Source organism: Engystomops pustulosus, chromosome 9 (genome assembly GCF_040894005.1).
Source record: "Engystomops pustulosus chromosome 9, aEngPut4.maternal, whole genome shotgun sequence".
Classification (NCBI taxonomy): domain Eukaryota; kingdom Metazoa; phylum Chordata; class Amphibia; order Anura; family Leptodactylidae; genus Engystomops; species Engystomops pustulosus.
The window spans coordinates 69,076,721-69,090,824 of record NC_092419.1 but is presented as its reverse complement, the minus strand read 5'-3'; the positions used below and the strand labels follow the sequence as shown (position 1 = coordinate 69,090,824).

General features: G+C 45.3%; 38 pseudogenes; all 38 read left to right on the top strand.

The window, feature by feature from the left end:
• The first annotated feature begins 14 nt into the window (after positions 1-14).
• On the top strand, positions 15-133 carry LOC140089703 (5S ribosomal RNA; annotated as a pseudogene).
• A 259-nt stretch (positions 134-392) lies between these two features.
• LOC140084947 (5S ribosomal RNA) lies at positions 393-511 on the top strand (annotated as a pseudogene).
• Positions 512-581: 70 nt separating this feature from the next.
• On the top strand, positions 582-700 carry LOC140086529 (5S ribosomal RNA; annotated as a pseudogene).
• A 70-nt stretch (positions 701-770) lies between these two features.
• On the top strand, positions 771-889 carry LOC140095514 (5S ribosomal RNA; annotated as a pseudogene).
• Positions 890-959: 70 nt separating this feature from the next.
• On the top strand, positions 960-1,078 carry LOC140101692 (5S ribosomal RNA; annotated as a pseudogene).
• A 70-nt stretch (positions 1,079-1,148) lies between these two features.
• On the top strand, positions 1,149-1,267 carry LOC140096444 (5S ribosomal RNA; annotated as a pseudogene).
• Positions 1,268-2,471: 1,204 nt separating this feature from the next.
• On the top strand, positions 2,472-2,590 carry LOC140094172 (5S ribosomal RNA; annotated as a pseudogene).
• A 259-nt stretch (positions 2,591-2,849) lies between these two features.
• Positions 2,850-2,968, top strand: LOC140078673 (5S ribosomal RNA; annotated as a pseudogene).
• A 259-nt stretch (positions 2,969-3,227) lies between these two features.
• On the top strand, positions 3,228-3,346 carry LOC140087031 (5S ribosomal RNA; annotated as a pseudogene).
• A 70-nt stretch (positions 3,347-3,416) lies between these two features.
• On the top strand, positions 3,417-3,535 carry LOC140095076 (5S ribosomal RNA; annotated as a pseudogene).
• Positions 3,536-3,794: 259 nt separating this feature from the next.
• LOC140098678 (5S ribosomal RNA) lies at positions 3,795-3,913 on the top strand (annotated as a pseudogene).
• Positions 3,914-3,983: 70 nt separating this feature from the next.
• On the top strand, positions 3,984-4,102 carry LOC140094170 (5S ribosomal RNA; annotated as a pseudogene).
• Positions 4,103-4,361: 259 nt separating this feature from the next.
• LOC140083200 (5S ribosomal RNA) lies at positions 4,362-4,480 on the top strand (annotated as a pseudogene).
• An 827-nt stretch (positions 4,481-5,307) lies between these two features.
• LOC140093192 (5S ribosomal RNA) lies at positions 5,308-5,426 on the top strand (annotated as a pseudogene).
• Positions 5,427-6,065: 639 nt separating this feature from the next.
• LOC140083198 (5S ribosomal RNA) lies at positions 6,066-6,184 on the top strand (annotated as a pseudogene).
• Positions 6,185-6,633: 449 nt separating this feature from the next.
• LOC140095399 (5S ribosomal RNA) lies at positions 6,634-6,752 on the top strand (annotated as a pseudogene).
• Positions 6,753-6,822: 70 nt separating this feature from the next.
• LOC140089305 (5S ribosomal RNA) lies at positions 6,823-6,941 on the top strand (annotated as a pseudogene).
• A 70-nt stretch (positions 6,942-7,011) lies between these two features.
• On the top strand, positions 7,012-7,130 carry LOC140097732 (5S ribosomal RNA; annotated as a pseudogene).
• A 260-nt stretch (positions 7,131-7,390) lies between these two features.
• LOC140094652 (5S ribosomal RNA) lies at positions 7,391-7,509 on the top strand (annotated as a pseudogene).
• A 70-nt stretch (positions 7,510-7,579) lies between these two features.
• On the top strand, positions 7,580-7,698 carry LOC140088510 (5S ribosomal RNA; annotated as a pseudogene).
• A 259-nt stretch (positions 7,699-7,957) lies between these two features.
• LOC140093787 (5S ribosomal RNA) lies at positions 7,958-8,076 on the top strand (annotated as a pseudogene).
• A 70-nt stretch (positions 8,077-8,146) lies between these two features.
• LOC140098677 (5S ribosomal RNA) lies at positions 8,147-8,265 on the top strand (annotated as a pseudogene).
• A 70-nt stretch (positions 8,266-8,335) lies between these two features.
• LOC140097502 (5S ribosomal RNA) lies at positions 8,336-8,454 on the top strand (annotated as a pseudogene).
• A 70-nt stretch (positions 8,455-8,524) lies between these two features.
• On the top strand, positions 8,525-8,643 carry LOC140094169 (5S ribosomal RNA; annotated as a pseudogene).
• A 259-nt stretch (positions 8,644-8,902) lies between these two features.
• On the top strand, positions 8,903-9,021 carry LOC140083197 (5S ribosomal RNA; annotated as a pseudogene).
• Positions 9,022-9,848: 827 nt separating this feature from the next.
• Positions 9,849-9,967, top strand: LOC140092875 (5S ribosomal RNA; annotated as a pseudogene).
• Positions 9,968-10,981: 1,014 nt separating this feature from the next.
• Positions 10,982-11,100, top strand: LOC140096317 (5S ribosomal RNA; annotated as a pseudogene).
• A 70-nt stretch (positions 11,101-11,170) lies between these two features.
• On the top strand, positions 11,171-11,289 carry LOC140083196 (5S ribosomal RNA; annotated as a pseudogene).
• Positions 11,290-11,738: 449 nt separating this feature from the next.
• On the top strand, positions 11,739-11,857 carry LOC140095398 (5S ribosomal RNA; annotated as a pseudogene).
• Positions 11,858-11,927: 70 nt separating this feature from the next.
• LOC140089304 (5S ribosomal RNA) lies at positions 11,928-12,046 on the top strand (annotated as a pseudogene).
• Positions 12,047-12,116: 70 nt separating this feature from the next.
• Positions 12,117-12,235, top strand: LOC140097731 (5S ribosomal RNA; annotated as a pseudogene).
• A 260-nt stretch (positions 12,236-12,495) lies between these two features.
• Positions 12,496-12,614, top strand: LOC140094650 (5S ribosomal RNA; annotated as a pseudogene).
• A 70-nt stretch (positions 12,615-12,684) lies between these two features.
• On the top strand, positions 12,685-12,803 carry LOC140088509 (5S ribosomal RNA; annotated as a pseudogene).
• A 259-nt stretch (positions 12,804-13,062) lies between these two features.
• Positions 13,063-13,181, top strand: LOC140084946 (5S ribosomal RNA; annotated as a pseudogene).
• Positions 13,182-13,251: 70 nt separating this feature from the next.
• On the top strand, positions 13,252-13,370 carry LOC140094621 (5S ribosomal RNA; annotated as a pseudogene).
• Positions 13,371-13,440: 70 nt separating this feature from the next.
• Positions 13,441-13,559, top strand: LOC140090171 (5S ribosomal RNA; annotated as a pseudogene).
• A 70-nt stretch (positions 13,560-13,629) lies between these two features.
• On the top strand, positions 13,630-13,748 carry LOC140089840 (5S ribosomal RNA; annotated as a pseudogene).
• Positions 13,749-13,818: 70 nt separating this feature from the next.
• On the top strand, positions 13,819-13,937 carry LOC140096660 (5S ribosomal RNA; annotated as a pseudogene).
• The last annotated feature ends 167 nt before the right edge of the window (positions 13,938-14,104 follow it).

Genomic DNA, 14,104 nt, shown 5'->3' with positions numbered 1-14,104 from the left:
ATTGAACAGCTGCTGTCAACGGCCATTCGAAGCTGAATGTGCCTGCTCTCGTCAGATCGCAGCAGCAATGCAGCTTAAGGCTTGGCAAGTACCAGCATGGGAGACTGGCTGGGAATCCCAAGTTCCGTTGACCTTTTTGAACCTGAAAATTGTGTTAGTTTCTCTATGAGATAGTACAAGAAGGTTCAAATTGAACAGCTGCTGTCAACGGCCATTCGAAGCTGAATGTGCCTGCTCTCGTCAGATCGCAGCAGCAATGCAGCTTAAGGCTTGGCAAGTACCAGCATGGGAGACTGGCTGGGAATCCCAAGTTCCACTAACCTTTTTGAACCTGAAAATTGTGTTTGTTTCTCTATGTGATAGTAAAAGAAGGTTGAAATTGAACAGCTGCTGTCAACGGCCATTCTAAGCTGAATGTGCCTGCTCTCATCAGATCGCAGCAGCAATGCAGCTCAAGGCTTGGCAAGTACCAGCATGGGAGACTGGCTGGGAATCCCATGTTCCGTTGACCTTTTTGAACCTGAAAATTGTGTTAGTGTCTCTATGAAATAGTAAAAGTAGGTTCAAATTGAACAGCTGCTGTCAACGGCCATTCGAAGCTGAATGTGCCTGCTCTCGTCAGATCGCAGCAGTAATGCAGCTTAAGGCTTGGCAAGTACCAGCATGGGAGACTGGCTGGGAATCCCAAGTTCCGTTGACCTTTTTGAACCTGAAAATTGTGTTAGTTTCTCTATGAGATAGTAAAAGAAGGTTCAAATTGAACAGCTGCTTTCAACGGCCATTCTAAGCTTAATGTGCCTGCTCTCATCAGATCGCAGCAGCAATGCAGCTTAAGGCTTGGAAAATACCAGCATGGGAGACTGGCTGGGAATCCCAAGTTCCGTTGACCTTGTTGAACCTGAAAATTGTGTTAGTTTCTCTATGAGATAGTAAAAGAAGGTTCAAATTGAACAGCTGCTGTCAACGGCCATTCTAAGCTGAATGTGCCTGCTCTCGTCAGATCGCAGCAGCAATGCAGCTTAAGGCTTGGCAAGTACCAGCATGGGAGACTGGCTGGGAATCCCAAGTTCCGTTGACCATTTTGAACCTGAAAAGTGATTTAGTTTCTCTATGAGATAGTAAAAGTAGGTTCAAATTGAACAGCTGCTGTCAGTGGCCATTCGAAGCTGAATGTGCCTGCTCTCGTCAGATCGCAGCAGCAATGCAGCTTAAGGCTTGGCAAGTACCAGCATGGGAGACTGGCTGGGAATCCCAAGTTCCGTTGACCATTTTGAACCTGAAAAGTGTTTTAGTTTCTCTATGAGATCGTACAAGAAGGTTCAAATTGAACAGCTGCTGACAACGGCCATTCTAAGCTGAATGTGCCTGCTCTCATCAGATCGCAGCAGCAATGCAGCTTAAGGCTTGGCAAGTACCAGCATGGGAGACTGGCTGGGAATCCCAAGTTCCGCGAACCTTTTTGAACCTGAAAATTGTGTTAGTTTCTCTATGAGATAGTACAAGAAGGTTCAAATTGAACAGCTGCTGTCAACGCCCATTCTAAGCTGAATGTGCCTGCTCTCATCAGATCGCAGCAGCAATGCAGCTTAAGGCTTGGCAAGTACCAGCATGGGAGACTGGCTGGGAATCCCAAGATCCATTGACCTTTTTGAACCTGAAAAATGTGTTAGTTTCTCTATAAGATAGTAAAAGTAGGTTCAAATTGAACAGCTGCTGTCAACAGCCATTCGAAGGTGAATGTGCCTGCTCTTGTCAGATCGCAGCAGCAATGCAGCTTAAGGCTTGGCAAGTACCAGCATGGGAGACTGGCTGGGAATCCCAAGTTCCGTTGAACTTTTTGAACCTGAAAATTGTGTTTGTTTCTCTATGTGATAGTAAAAGAAGGTTGAAATTGAACAGCTGCTGTCAATGGCCATTCTAAGCTGAATTTGCCTGCTCTCATCAGATCGCAGCAGCAATGCAGCTCAAGGCTTGGCAATTACCAGCATGGGAGACTGGCTGGGAATCCCATGTTCCGTTGACCTTTTTGAACCTGAAAATTGTGTTAGTTTCTCTATGAGATAGTACAAGAAGGTTCAAATTGAACAGCTGCTGACAAAGGCCATTCTAAGCTGAATGTGCCTGCTCTCATTAAATCGCAGCAGCAATGAAGCTCAAGGCTTGGCAAGTACCAGCATGGGAGACTGGCTTGGAATCCCAAGTTCCGTTGACCTGTTTGAACTTAAAAATTGTGTTAGTTTCTCTATGAGATAGTAAAAGAAGGTAGAAATTAGGCAACTGCTGTCAACGGCCATTCAAAGCTGAATGTGCCTGCTCTCGTCAGATCGCAGCAGCAATGCAGCTTAAGGCTTGGCAAGTACCAGCATGTGAGACTGGCTGGGAATCCCAAGTTCCGTTGACCTTTTTGAACATAAAAATTGTGTTAGTTTCTCTATGAGATAGTAAAAGAAGGTTCAAATTGAACAGCTGCTGTCAACGGCCATTCTAAGCTGAATGTGCCTGCTCTCATCAGATTGCAGCAGCAATGCAGCTTAAGGCTTGGCAAGTACCAGCATGGGAGACTGGCTGGGAATCCCAAGTTCCATTGACCTTTTTGAACCTGAAAATTGTGTTAGTTTCTCTATGAGATAGTAAAAGTAGGTTCAAATTGAACAGCTGCTGTCAACAGCCATTCGATGCTGAATGTGCCTGCGCTCGTCAGATCGCAGCAGCAATGCAGCTTAAGGCTTGGCAAGTACCAGCATGGGAGACTGGCTGGGAATCCCAAGTTCCGTTGAACTTTTTGAACCTGAAAATTGTGTTTGTTTCTCTATGTGATAGTAAAAGAAGGTTGAAATTGAACAGCTGCTGTCAACGGCCATTCTAAGCTGAATGTGCCTGCTCTCATCAGATCGCAGCAGCAATGCAGCTTAAGGCTTGGCAAGTACCAGCATAGGAGACTGGCTGGGAATCCCATGTTCCGTTGACCTTTTTGAACATAAAAATTGTGTTAGTTTCTCTATGAGATATTACAAGAAGGTTCAAATTGAACAGCTGCTGACAAAGGCCATTCTAAGCTGAATGTGCCTGCTCTCATCAGATCGCAGCAGCAATGAAGCTCAAGGCTTGGCAAGTACCAGAATGGGAGACTGGCTTGGAATCCCAATTTCCGTTGACCTTTTTGAACATAAAAATTGTGTTAGTTTCTCTATGAGATAGTAAAAGAAGGTAGAAATTAGGCAAGTGCTGTCAACGGCCATTCTAAGCTGAATGTGCCTGCTCTCGTCAGATCGCAGCAGCAATGCAGCTTAAGGCTTGGCAAGTACCAGCATGGGAGACTGGCTGGGAATCCCAAGTTCCGTTGAACTTTTTGAACCTGAAAATTGTGTTTGTTTCTCTATGTGATAGTAAAAGAAGGTTGAAATTGAACAGCTGCTGTCAACGGCCATTCTAAGCTGAATGTGCCTGCTCTCATCAGATCGCAGCAGCAATGCAGCTTAAAGCTTGGCAAGTACCAGCATGGGAGACTGGCTGGGAATCCCATGTTCCGTTGACCTTTTTGAACCTGAAAATTGTGTTAGTTTCTCTATGAGATAGTACAAGAAGGTTCAAATTGAACAGCTGCTGACAAAGGCCATTCTAAGCTGAATGTGCCTGCTCTCATCAGATCGCAGCAGCAATGAAGCTCAAGGCTTGGCAAGTACCAGAATGGGAGACTGGCTTGGAATCCCAAGTTCCGTTGACCTTTTTGAACATAAAAATTGTGTTAGTTTCTCTATGAGATAGTAAAAGAAGGTAGAAATTAGGCAACTGCTGTCAACGGCCATTCTAAGCTGAATGTGTCTGCTCTCGTCAGATCGCAGCAGCAATGCAGCTTAAGGCTTGGCAAGTACCAGCATGTGAGACTGGCTGGGAATCCCAAGTTCCGTTGACCTTTTTGAACATAAAAATTGTGTTAGTTTCTCTATGAGATAGTAAAAGAAGGTTCAAATTGAACAGCTGCTGTCAACGGCCATTCTAAGCTGAATGTGCCTGCTCTCATCAGATTGCAGCAGCAATGCAGCTTAAGGCTTGGCAAGTACCAGCATGGGAGACTGGCTGGGAATCCCAAGTTCCATTGACCTTTTTGAACCTGAAAATTGTGTTAGTTTCTCTATGAGATAGTAAAAGTAGGTTCAAATTGAACAGCTGCTGTCAACAGCCATTCGAAGCTGAATGTGCCTGCTCTCGTCAGATCGCAGCAGCAATGCAGCTTAAGGCTTGGCAAGTACCAGCATGGGAGACTGGCTGGGAATCCCAAGTTCCGTTGAACATTTTGAACCTGAAAATTGTGTTTGTTTCTCTATGTGATAGTAAAAGAAGGTTGAAATTGAACAGCTGCTGTCAACGGCCATTCTAAGCTGAATGTGCCTGCTCTCATCAGATCGCAGCAGCAATGCAGCTTAAGGCTTGGCAAGTACCAGCATGGGAGACTGGCTGGGAATCCCATGTTCCGTTGACCTTTTTGAACCTGAAAATTGTGTTAGTTTCTCTATGAGATAGTACAAGAAGGTTCAAATTGAAGAGCTGCTGTCTACGGCCATTCTAAGCTGAATGTGTCTACTCTCATCAGATCGCAGCAGCAATGCAGCTTAAGGCTTGGCAAGTACCAGCATGGGAGAGTGGCTGGGAATCCCAAGTTCCGTTGACTTTTTTGAACCTGAAAATTGTGTTTGTTTCTCTGTCAAAGATGGTAAAAGAAGGTAGAAATTAGGCAGCTGCTGTCAACGACCATTCTAAGCTGAATGTGCCTGCTCGCGTCAGATCGCAACAGCAATGCAGCTTAAGGCTTGGCAAATACCAGCATGGGAGATTGGCTGGGAATCCCAAGTTCCGTTGACCTTGTTGAACCTGAAAATTGTGTTAGTTTCTCTATGAGATAGTAAAAGAAGGTTCAAATTGAACAGCTGCTGCCAACGGCCATTCTAAGCTGAATGTGCCTGCTCTCATCAGATCGCAGCAGCAATGAAGCTCAAGGCTTGGCAAGTACCAGCATGGGAGACTGGCTTGGAATCCCAAGTTCCGTTGACCTTTTGAACCTGAAAATTGTGTTAATTTCTCTATGAGATAGTAAAAGAAGGTAGAAATTAGGCAGCTGCTGTCAACGGCCACTCTAAGCTGAATGTGCCTGCTCTCGTCAGATCGCAGCAGCAATGCAGCTTAAGGCTTGGCAAATACCAGCATGGGAGACTGGCTGGGAATCCCAAGTTCCGTTGAACATTTTGAACCTGAAAATTGTGTTTGTTTCTCTATGTGATAGTAAAAGAAGGTTGAAATTGAACAGCTGCTCTCAACGGCCATTCTAAGCTGAATGTGCCTGCTCTCATCAGATCGCAGCAGCAATGCAGCTTAAGGCTTGGCAAGTACCAGCATGGGAGACTGGCTGGGAATCCCATGTTCCGTTGACCTTTTTGAACCTGAAAATTGTGTTAGTTTCTCTATGAGATAGTACAAGAAGGTTCAAATTGAAGAGCTGCTGTCTACGGCCATTCTAAGCTGAATGTGCCTACTCTCATCAGATCGCAGCAGCAATGCAGCTTAAGGCTTGGCAAGTACCAGCATGGGAGAGTGGCTGGGAATCCCAAGTTCCGTTGACTTTTTTGAACCTGAAAATTGTGTTAGTTTCTCTATGAGATAGTACAAGAAGAATCAAATTGAAGAGCTGCTGTCTACGGCCATTCTAAGCTGAATGTGCCTACTCTCATCAGATCGCAGCAGCAATGCAGCTTAAGGCTTGGCAAGTACCAGCATGGGAGAGTGGCTGGGAATCCCAAGTTCCGTTGACTTTTTTGAACCTGAAAATTGTGTTCGTTTCTCTGTCAAAGATGGTAAAAGAAGGTAGAAATTAGGCAGCTGCTGTCAACGACCATTCTAAGCTGAATGTGCCTGCTCGCGTCAGATCGCAACAGCAATGCAGCTTAAGGCTTGGCAAATACCAGCATGGGAGACTGGCTGGGAATCCCAAGTTCCGTTGAACATTTTGAACCTGAAAATTGTGTTTGTTTCTCTATGTGATAGTAAAAGAAGGTTGAAATTGAACAGCTGCTGTCAACGGCCATTCTAAGCTGAATGTGCCTGCTCTCATCAGATCGCAGCAGCAATGCAGCTTAAGGCTTGGCAAGTACCAGCATGGGAGACTGGCTGGGAATCCCATGTTCCGTTGACCTTTTTGAACCTGAAAATTGTGTTAGTTTCTCTATGAGATAGTACAAGAAGGTTCAAATTGAAGAGCTGCTGTCTACGGCCATTCTAAGCTGAATGTGCCTACTCTCATCAGATCGCAGCAGCAATGCAGCTTAAGGCTTGGCAAGTACCAGCATGGGAGAGTGGCTGGGAATCCCAAGTTCCGTTGACTTTTTTGAACCTGAAAATTGTGTTCGTTTCTCTGTCAAAGATGGTAAAAGAAGGTAGAAATTAGGCAGCTGCTGTCAACGACCATTCTAAGCTGAATGTGCCTGCTCGCGTCAGATCGCAACAGCAATGCAGCTTAAGGCTTGGCAAATACCAGCATGGGAGACTGGCTTGGAATCCCAAGTTCCGTTGACCTTTTGAACCTGAAAATTGTGTAAATTTCTCTATGAGATAGTAAAAGAAGGTAGAAATTAGGCAGCTGCTGTCAACGGCCATTCTAAGCTGAATGTGCCTGCTCTCGTCAGATCGCAGCAGCAATGCAGCTTAAGGCTTGGCAAATACCAGCATGGGAGACTGGCTTGGAATCCCAAGTTCCGTTGACCTTGTTAAACCTGAAAATTGTGTTAGTTTCTCTATGAGGTAGTACAAGAAGGTTCAAATTGAACAGCTGCAGACAACGGCCATTCTAAGCTGTATGTACCTGCTCTCATCAGATTGCAGCAGCAATGCAGCTTAAGGCTTGGCAAGTACCAGCATGGGAGACTGGCTGGGAATCCCAAGTTCCGTTGACCTTTTTGAACCTGAAAACTGTGTTAGTGTCTCTATGAGATAGTAAAAGTAGGTTCAAATTGAACAGCTGCTGTCAACGGCCATTCGAAGTTGAATGTGCCTGCTCTCGTCAGATCGCAGCAGGAATGCAGCTTAAGGCTTGGCAAGTACCAGCATGGGAGACTGGCTGGGAATCCCAAGTTCCGTTGACCATTTTGAACCTGAAAAGTGATTTAGTTTCTCTCTGAGATAGTACAAGAAGGTTCAAATTGAACAGCTGCAGACAACGGCCATTCTAAGCTGTATGTGCCTTCTCTCATCAGATCGCAGCAGCAATGCAGCTTAAGGCTTGGCAAGTACCAGCATGGGAGACTGGCTGGGAATCCCAAGTTCTGTTGACCTTTTTGGACCTGAAAATTGTGTTAGTTTCTCTATGAGATAGTAAAAGAAGGTTCAAATTCAAACAGCTGCTTTCAACGGCCATTCTAAGCTTAATGTGCCTGCTCCCGTCAGATCGCAGCAGCAATGCAGCTTAAGGCTTGGAAAATACCAGCATGGGAGACTGGCTGGGAATCCCAAGTTCCGTTGACCTTGTTGAACCTGAAAATTGTGTTAGTTTCTCTATGAGATAGTAAAAGAAGGTTCAAATTGAACAGCTGCTGTCAACGGCCATTCTAAGCTGAATGTGCCTGCTCTCGTCAGATCGCAGCAGCAATGCAGCTTAAGGCTTGGAAAATACCAGCATGGGAGACTGGCTGGGAAACCCAAGTTCCGTTGACCTTGTTGAACCTGAAAATTGTGTTAGTTTCTCTATGAGATAGTAAAAGAAGGTTCAAATTGAACAGCTGCAGACAACGGCCATTCTAAGCTGTATGTGCCTTCTCTCATCAGATTGCAGCAGCAATGCAGCTTAAGGCTTGGCAAGTACCAGCATGGGAGACTGGCTGGGAATCCCAAGTTCCGTTGACCTTTTTGGACCTGAAAATTGTGTTTGTTTCTCTATGTGATAGTAAAAGAAGGTTGAAATTGAACAGCTGCTGTCAACGGCCATTCTAAGCTGAATGTGCCTGCTCTCATCAGATCGCAGCAGCAATGAAGCTCAAGGCTTGGCAAGTACCAGAATGGGAGACTGGCTTGGAATCCCAAGTTCCGTTGACCTTTTTGAACATAAAAATTGTGTTAGTTTCTCTATGAGATAGTAAAAGAAGGTAGAAATTAGGCAACTGCTGTCAACGGCCATTCTAAGCTGAATGTGTCTGCTCTCGTCAGATCGCAGCAGCAATGCAGCTTAAGGCTTGGCAAGTACCAGCATGTGAGACTGGCTGGGAATCCCAAGTTCCGTTGACCTTTTTGAACATAAAAATTGTGTTAGTTTCTCTATGAGATAGTAAAAGAAGGTTCAAATTGAACAGCTGCTGTCAACGGCCATTCTAAGCTGAATGTGCCTGCTCTCATCAGATTGCAGCAGCAATGCAGCTTAAGGCTTGGCAAGTACCAGCATGTGAGACTGGCTGGGAATCCCAAGTTCCGTTGACCTTTTTGAACATAAAAATTGTGTTAGTTTCTCTATGAGATAGTAAAAGAAGGTTCAAATTGAACAGCTGCTGTCAACGGCCATTCTAAGCTGAATGTGCCTGCTCTCATCAGATTGCAGCAGCAATGCAGCTTAAGGCTTGGCAAGTACCAGCATGGGAGACTGGCTGGGAATCCCAAGTTCCATTGACCTTTTTGAACCTGAAAATTGTGTTAGTTTCTCTATGAGATAGTAAAAGTAGGTTCAAATTGAACAGCTGCTGTCAACAGCCATTCGAAGCTGAATGTGCCTGCTCTCGTCAGATCGCAGCAGCAATGCAGCTTAAGGCTTGGCAAGTACCAGCATGGGAGACTGGCTGGGAATCCCAAGTTCCGTTGAACATTTTGAACCTGAAAATTGTGTTTGTTTCTCTATGTGATAGTAAAAGAAGGTTGAAATTGAACAGCTGCTGTCAACGGCCATTCTAAGCTGAATGTGCCTGCTCTCATCAGATCGCAGCAGCAATGCAGCTTAAGGCTTGGCAAGTACCAGCATGGGAGACTGGCTGGGAATCCCATGTTCCGTTGACCTTTTTGAACCTGAAAATTGTGTTAGTTTCTCTATGAGATAGTACAAGAAGGTTCAAATTGAAGAGCTGCTGTCTACGGCCATTCTAAGCTGAATGTGTCTACTCTCATCAGATCGCAGCAGCAATGCAGCTTAAGGCTTGGCAAGTACCAGCATGGGAGAGTGGCTGGGAATCCCAAGTTCCGTTGACTTTTTTGAACCTGAAAATTGTGTTTGTTTCTCTGTCAAAGATGGTAAAAGAAGGTAGAAATTAGGCAGCTGCTGTCAACGACCATTCTAAGCTGAATGTGCCTGCTCGCGTCAGATCGCAACAGCAATGCAGCTTAAGGCTTGGCAAATACCAGCATGGGAGATTGGCTGGGAATCCCAAGTTCCGTTGACCTTGTTGAACCTGAAAATTGTGTTAGTTTCTCTATGAGATAGTAAAAGAAGGTTCAAATTGAACAGCTGCTGCCAACGGCCATTCTAAGCTGAATGTGCCTGCTCTCATCAGATCGCAGCAGCAATGAAGCTCAAGGCTTGGCAAGTACCAGCATGGGAGACTGGCTTGGAATCCCAAGTTCCGTTGACCTTTTGAACCTGAAAATTGTGTTAATTTCTCTATGAGATAGTAAAAGAAGGTAGAAATTAGGCAGCTGCTGTCAACGGCCACTCTAAGCTGAATGTGCCTGCTCTCGTCAGATCGCAGCAGCAATGCAGCTTAAGGCTTGGCAAATACCAGCATGGGAGACTGGCTGGGAATCCCAAGTTCCGTTGAACATTTTGAACCTGAAAATTGTGTTTGTTTCTCTATGTGATAGTAAAAGAAGGTTGAAATTGAACAGCTGCTCTCAACGGCCATTCTAAGCTGAATGTGCCTGCTCTCATCAGATCGCAGCAGCAATGCAGCTTAAGGCTTGGCAAGTACCAGCATGGGAGACTGGCTTGGAATCCCAAGTTCCGTTGACCTTTTGAACCTGAAAATTGTGTTAATTTCTCTATGAGATAGTACAAGAAGGTTCAAATTGAAGAGCTGCTGTCTACGGCCATTCTAAGCTGAATGTGCCTACTCTCATCAGATCGCAGCAGCAATGCAGCTTAAGGCTTGGCAAGTACCAGCATGGGAGAGTGGCTGGGAATCCCAAGTTCCGTTGACTTTTTTGAACCTGAAAATTGTGTTAGTTTCTCTATGAGATAGTAAAAGAAGGTTCAAATTGAACAGCTGCTGCCAACGGCCATTCTAAGCTGAATGTGCCTGCTCTCATCAGATCGCAGCAGCAATGAAGCTCAAGGCTTGGCAAGTACCAGCATGGGAGACTGGCTTGGAATCCCAAGTTCCGTTGACCTTTTGAACCTGAAAATTGTGTTAATTTCTCTATGAGATAGTACAAGAAGGTTCAAATTGAAGAGCTGCTGTCTACGGCCATTCTAAGCTGAATGTGCCTACTCTCATCAGATCGCAGCAGCAATGCAGCTTAAGGCTTGGCAAGTACCAGCATGGGAGAGTGGCTGGGAATCCCAAGTTCCGTTGACTTTTTTGAACCTGAAAATTGTGTTCGTTTCTCTGTCAAAGATGGTAAAAGAAGGTAGAAATTAGGCAGCTGCTGTCAACGACCATTCTAAGCTGAATGTGCCTGCTCGCGTCAGATCGCAACAGCAATGCAGCTTAAGGCTTGGCAAATACCAGCATGGGAGATTGGCTGGGAATCCCAAGTTCCGTTGACCTTGTTGAACCTGAAAATTGTGTTAGTTTCTCTATGAGATAGTAAAAGAAGGTTCAAATTGAACAGCTGCTGCCAACGGCCATTCTAAGCTGAATGTGCCTGCTCTCGTCAGATCGCAGCAGCAATGAAGCTCAAGGCTTGGCAAGTACCAGCATGGGAGACTGGCTTGGAATCCCAAGTTCCGTTGACCTTTTGAACCTAAAAATTGTGTTAATTTCTCTATGATATAGTAAAAGAAGGTAGAAATTAGGCAGCTGCTGTCAACGGCCATTCTAAGCTGAATGTGCCTGCTCTCGTCAGATCGCAGCAGCAATGCAGCTTAAGGCTTGGCAAATACCAGCATGGGAGACTGGCTGGGAATCCCAAGTTCCGTTGAACATTTTGAACCTGAAAATTGTGTTTGTTTCTCTATGTGATAGTAAAAGAAGGTTGAAATTGAACAGCTGCTGTCAACGGCCATTCTAAGCTGAATGTGCCTGCTCTCATCAGATCGCAGCAGCAATGCAGCTTAAGGCTTGGCAAGTACCAGCATGGGAGACTGGCTGGGAATCCCATGTTCCGTTGACCTTTTTGAACCTGAAAATTGTGTTAGTTTCTCTATGAGATAGTACAAGAAGGTTCAAATTGAAGAGCTGCTGTCTACGGCCATTCTAAGCTGAATGTGCCTACTCTCATCAGATCGCAGCAGCAATGCAGCTTAAGGCTTGGCAAGTACCAGCATGGGAGAGTGGCTGGGAATCCCAAGTTCCGTTGACTTTTTTGAACCTGAAAATTGTGTTCGTTTCTCTGTCAAAGATGGTAAAAGAAGGTAGAAATTAGGCAGCTGCTGTCAACGACCATTCTAAGCTGAATGTGCCTGCTCGCGTCAGATCGCAACAGCAATGCAGCTTAAGGCTTGGCAAATACCAGCATGGGAGACTGGCTTGGAATCCCAAGTTCCGTTGACCTTTTGAACCTGAAAATTGTGTAAATTTCTCTATGAGATAGTAAAAGAAGGTAGAAATTAGGCAGCTGCTGTCAACGGCCATTCTAAGCTGAATGTGCCTGCTCTCGTCAGATCGCAGCAGCAATGCAGCTTAAGGCTTGGCAAATACCAGCATGGGAGACTGGCTTGGAATCCCAAGTTCCGTTGACCTTGTTAAACCTGAAAATTGTGTTAGTTTCTCTATGAGGTAGTACAAGAAGGTTCAAATTGAACAGCTGCAGACAACGGCCATTCTAAGCTGTATGTACCTGCTCTCATCAGATTGCAGCAGCAATGCAGCTTAAGGCTTGGCAAGTACCAGCATGGGAGACTGGCTGGGAATCCCAAGTTCCGTTGACCTTTTTGAACCTGAAAACTGTGTTAGTGTCTCTATGAGATAGTAAAAGTAGGTTCAAATTGAACAGCTGCTGTCAACGGCCATTCGAAGTTGAATGTGCCTGCTCTCGTCAGATCGCAGCAGGAATGCAGCTTAAGGCTTGGCAAGTACCAGCATGGGAGACTGGCTGGGAATCCCAAGTTCCGTTGACCATTTTGAACCTGAAAAGTGATTTAGTTTCTCTCTGAGATAGTACAAGAAGGTTCAAATTGAACAGCTGCAGACAACGGCCATTCTAAGCTGTATGTGCCTTCTCTCATCAGATCGCAGCAGCAATGCAGCTTAAGGCTTGGCAAGTACCAGCATGGGAGACTGGCTGGGAATCCCAAGTTCTGTTGACCTTTTTGGACCTGAAAATTGTGTTAGTTTCTCTATGAGATAGTAAAAGAAGGTTCAAATTCAAACAGCTGCTTTCAACGGCCATTCTAAGCTTAATGTGCCTGCTCCCGTCAGATCGCAGCAGCAATGCAGCTTAAGGCTTGGAAAATACCAGCATGGGAGACTGGCTGGGAATCCCAAGTTCCGTTGACCTTGTTGAACCTGAAAATTGTGTTAGTTTCTCTATGAGATAGTAAAAGAAGGTTCAAATTGAACAGCTGCTGTCAACGGCCATTCTAAGCTGAATGTGCCTGCTCTCGTCAGATCGCAGCAGCAATGCAGCTTAAGGCTTGGAAAATACCAGCATGGGAGACTGGCTGGGAAACCCAAGTTCCGTTGACCTTGTTGAACCTGAAAATTGTGTTAGTTTCTCTATGAGATAGTAAAAGAAGGTTCAAATTGAACAGCTGCAGACAACGGCCATTCTAAGCTGTATGTGCCTTCTCTCATCAGATTGCAGCAGCAATGCAGCTTAAGGCTTGGCAAGTACCAGCATGGGAGACTGGCTGGGAATCCCAAGTTCCGTTGACCTTTTTGGACCTGAAAATTGTGTTTGTTTCTCTATGTGATAGTAAAAGAAGGTTGAAATTGAACAGCTGCTGTCAACGGCCATTCTAAGCTGAATGTGCCTGCTCTCATCAGATCGCAGCAGCAATGCAGCTCAAGGCTTGGCAAGTACCAGCATGGGAGACTGGCTGGGAATCCCATGTTCCGTTGACCTTTTTGAACCTGAAAATTGTGTTAGTGTCTCTATGAAATAGTAAAAGTAGGTTCAAATTGAACAGCTGCTGTCAACGGCCATTCGAAGCTGAATGTGCCTGCTCTCGTCAGATCGCAGCAGTAATGCAGCTTAAGGCTTGGCAAGTACCAGCATGGGAGACTGGCTGGGAATCCCATGTTCCGTTGACCTTTTTGAACCTGAAAATTGTGTTAGTGTCTCTATGAAATAGTAAAAGTAGGTTCAAATTGAACAGCTGCTGTCAACGGCCATTCTAAGCTTAATGTGCCTGCTCTCATCAGATCGCAGCAGCAATGCAGCTTAAGGCTTGGAAAATACCAGCATGGGAGACTGGCTGGGAATCCCAAGTTCCGTTGACCTTGTTGAACCTGAAAATTGTGTTAGTTTCTCTATGAGATAGTAAAAGAAGGTTCAAATTGAACAGCTGCTGTCAACGGCCATTCTAAGCTGAATGTGCATGCTCTCGTCAGATCGCAGCAGCAATGCAGCTTAAGGCTTGGCAAGTACCAGCATGGGAGACTGGCTGGGAATCCCAAGTTCCGTTGACCATTTTGAACCTGAAAAGTGATTTAGTTTCTCTATGAGATAGTAAAAGTAGGTTCAAATTGAACAGCTGCTGTCAGTGGCCATTCGAAGCTGAATGTGCCTGCTCTCGTCAGATCGCAGCAGCAATGCAGCTTAAGGCTTGGCAAGTACCAGCATGGGAGACTGGCTGGGAATCCCAAGTTCCATTGACCTTTTTGAACCTGAAAAATGTGTTAGTTTCTCTATAAGATAGTAAAAGTAGGTTCAAATTGAACAGCTGCTGTCAACAGCCATTCGAAGGTGAATGTGCCTGCTCTCGTCAGATCGCAGCAGCAATGCAGCTTAAGGCTTGACAAGTACCAGCATGGGAGACTGGCTG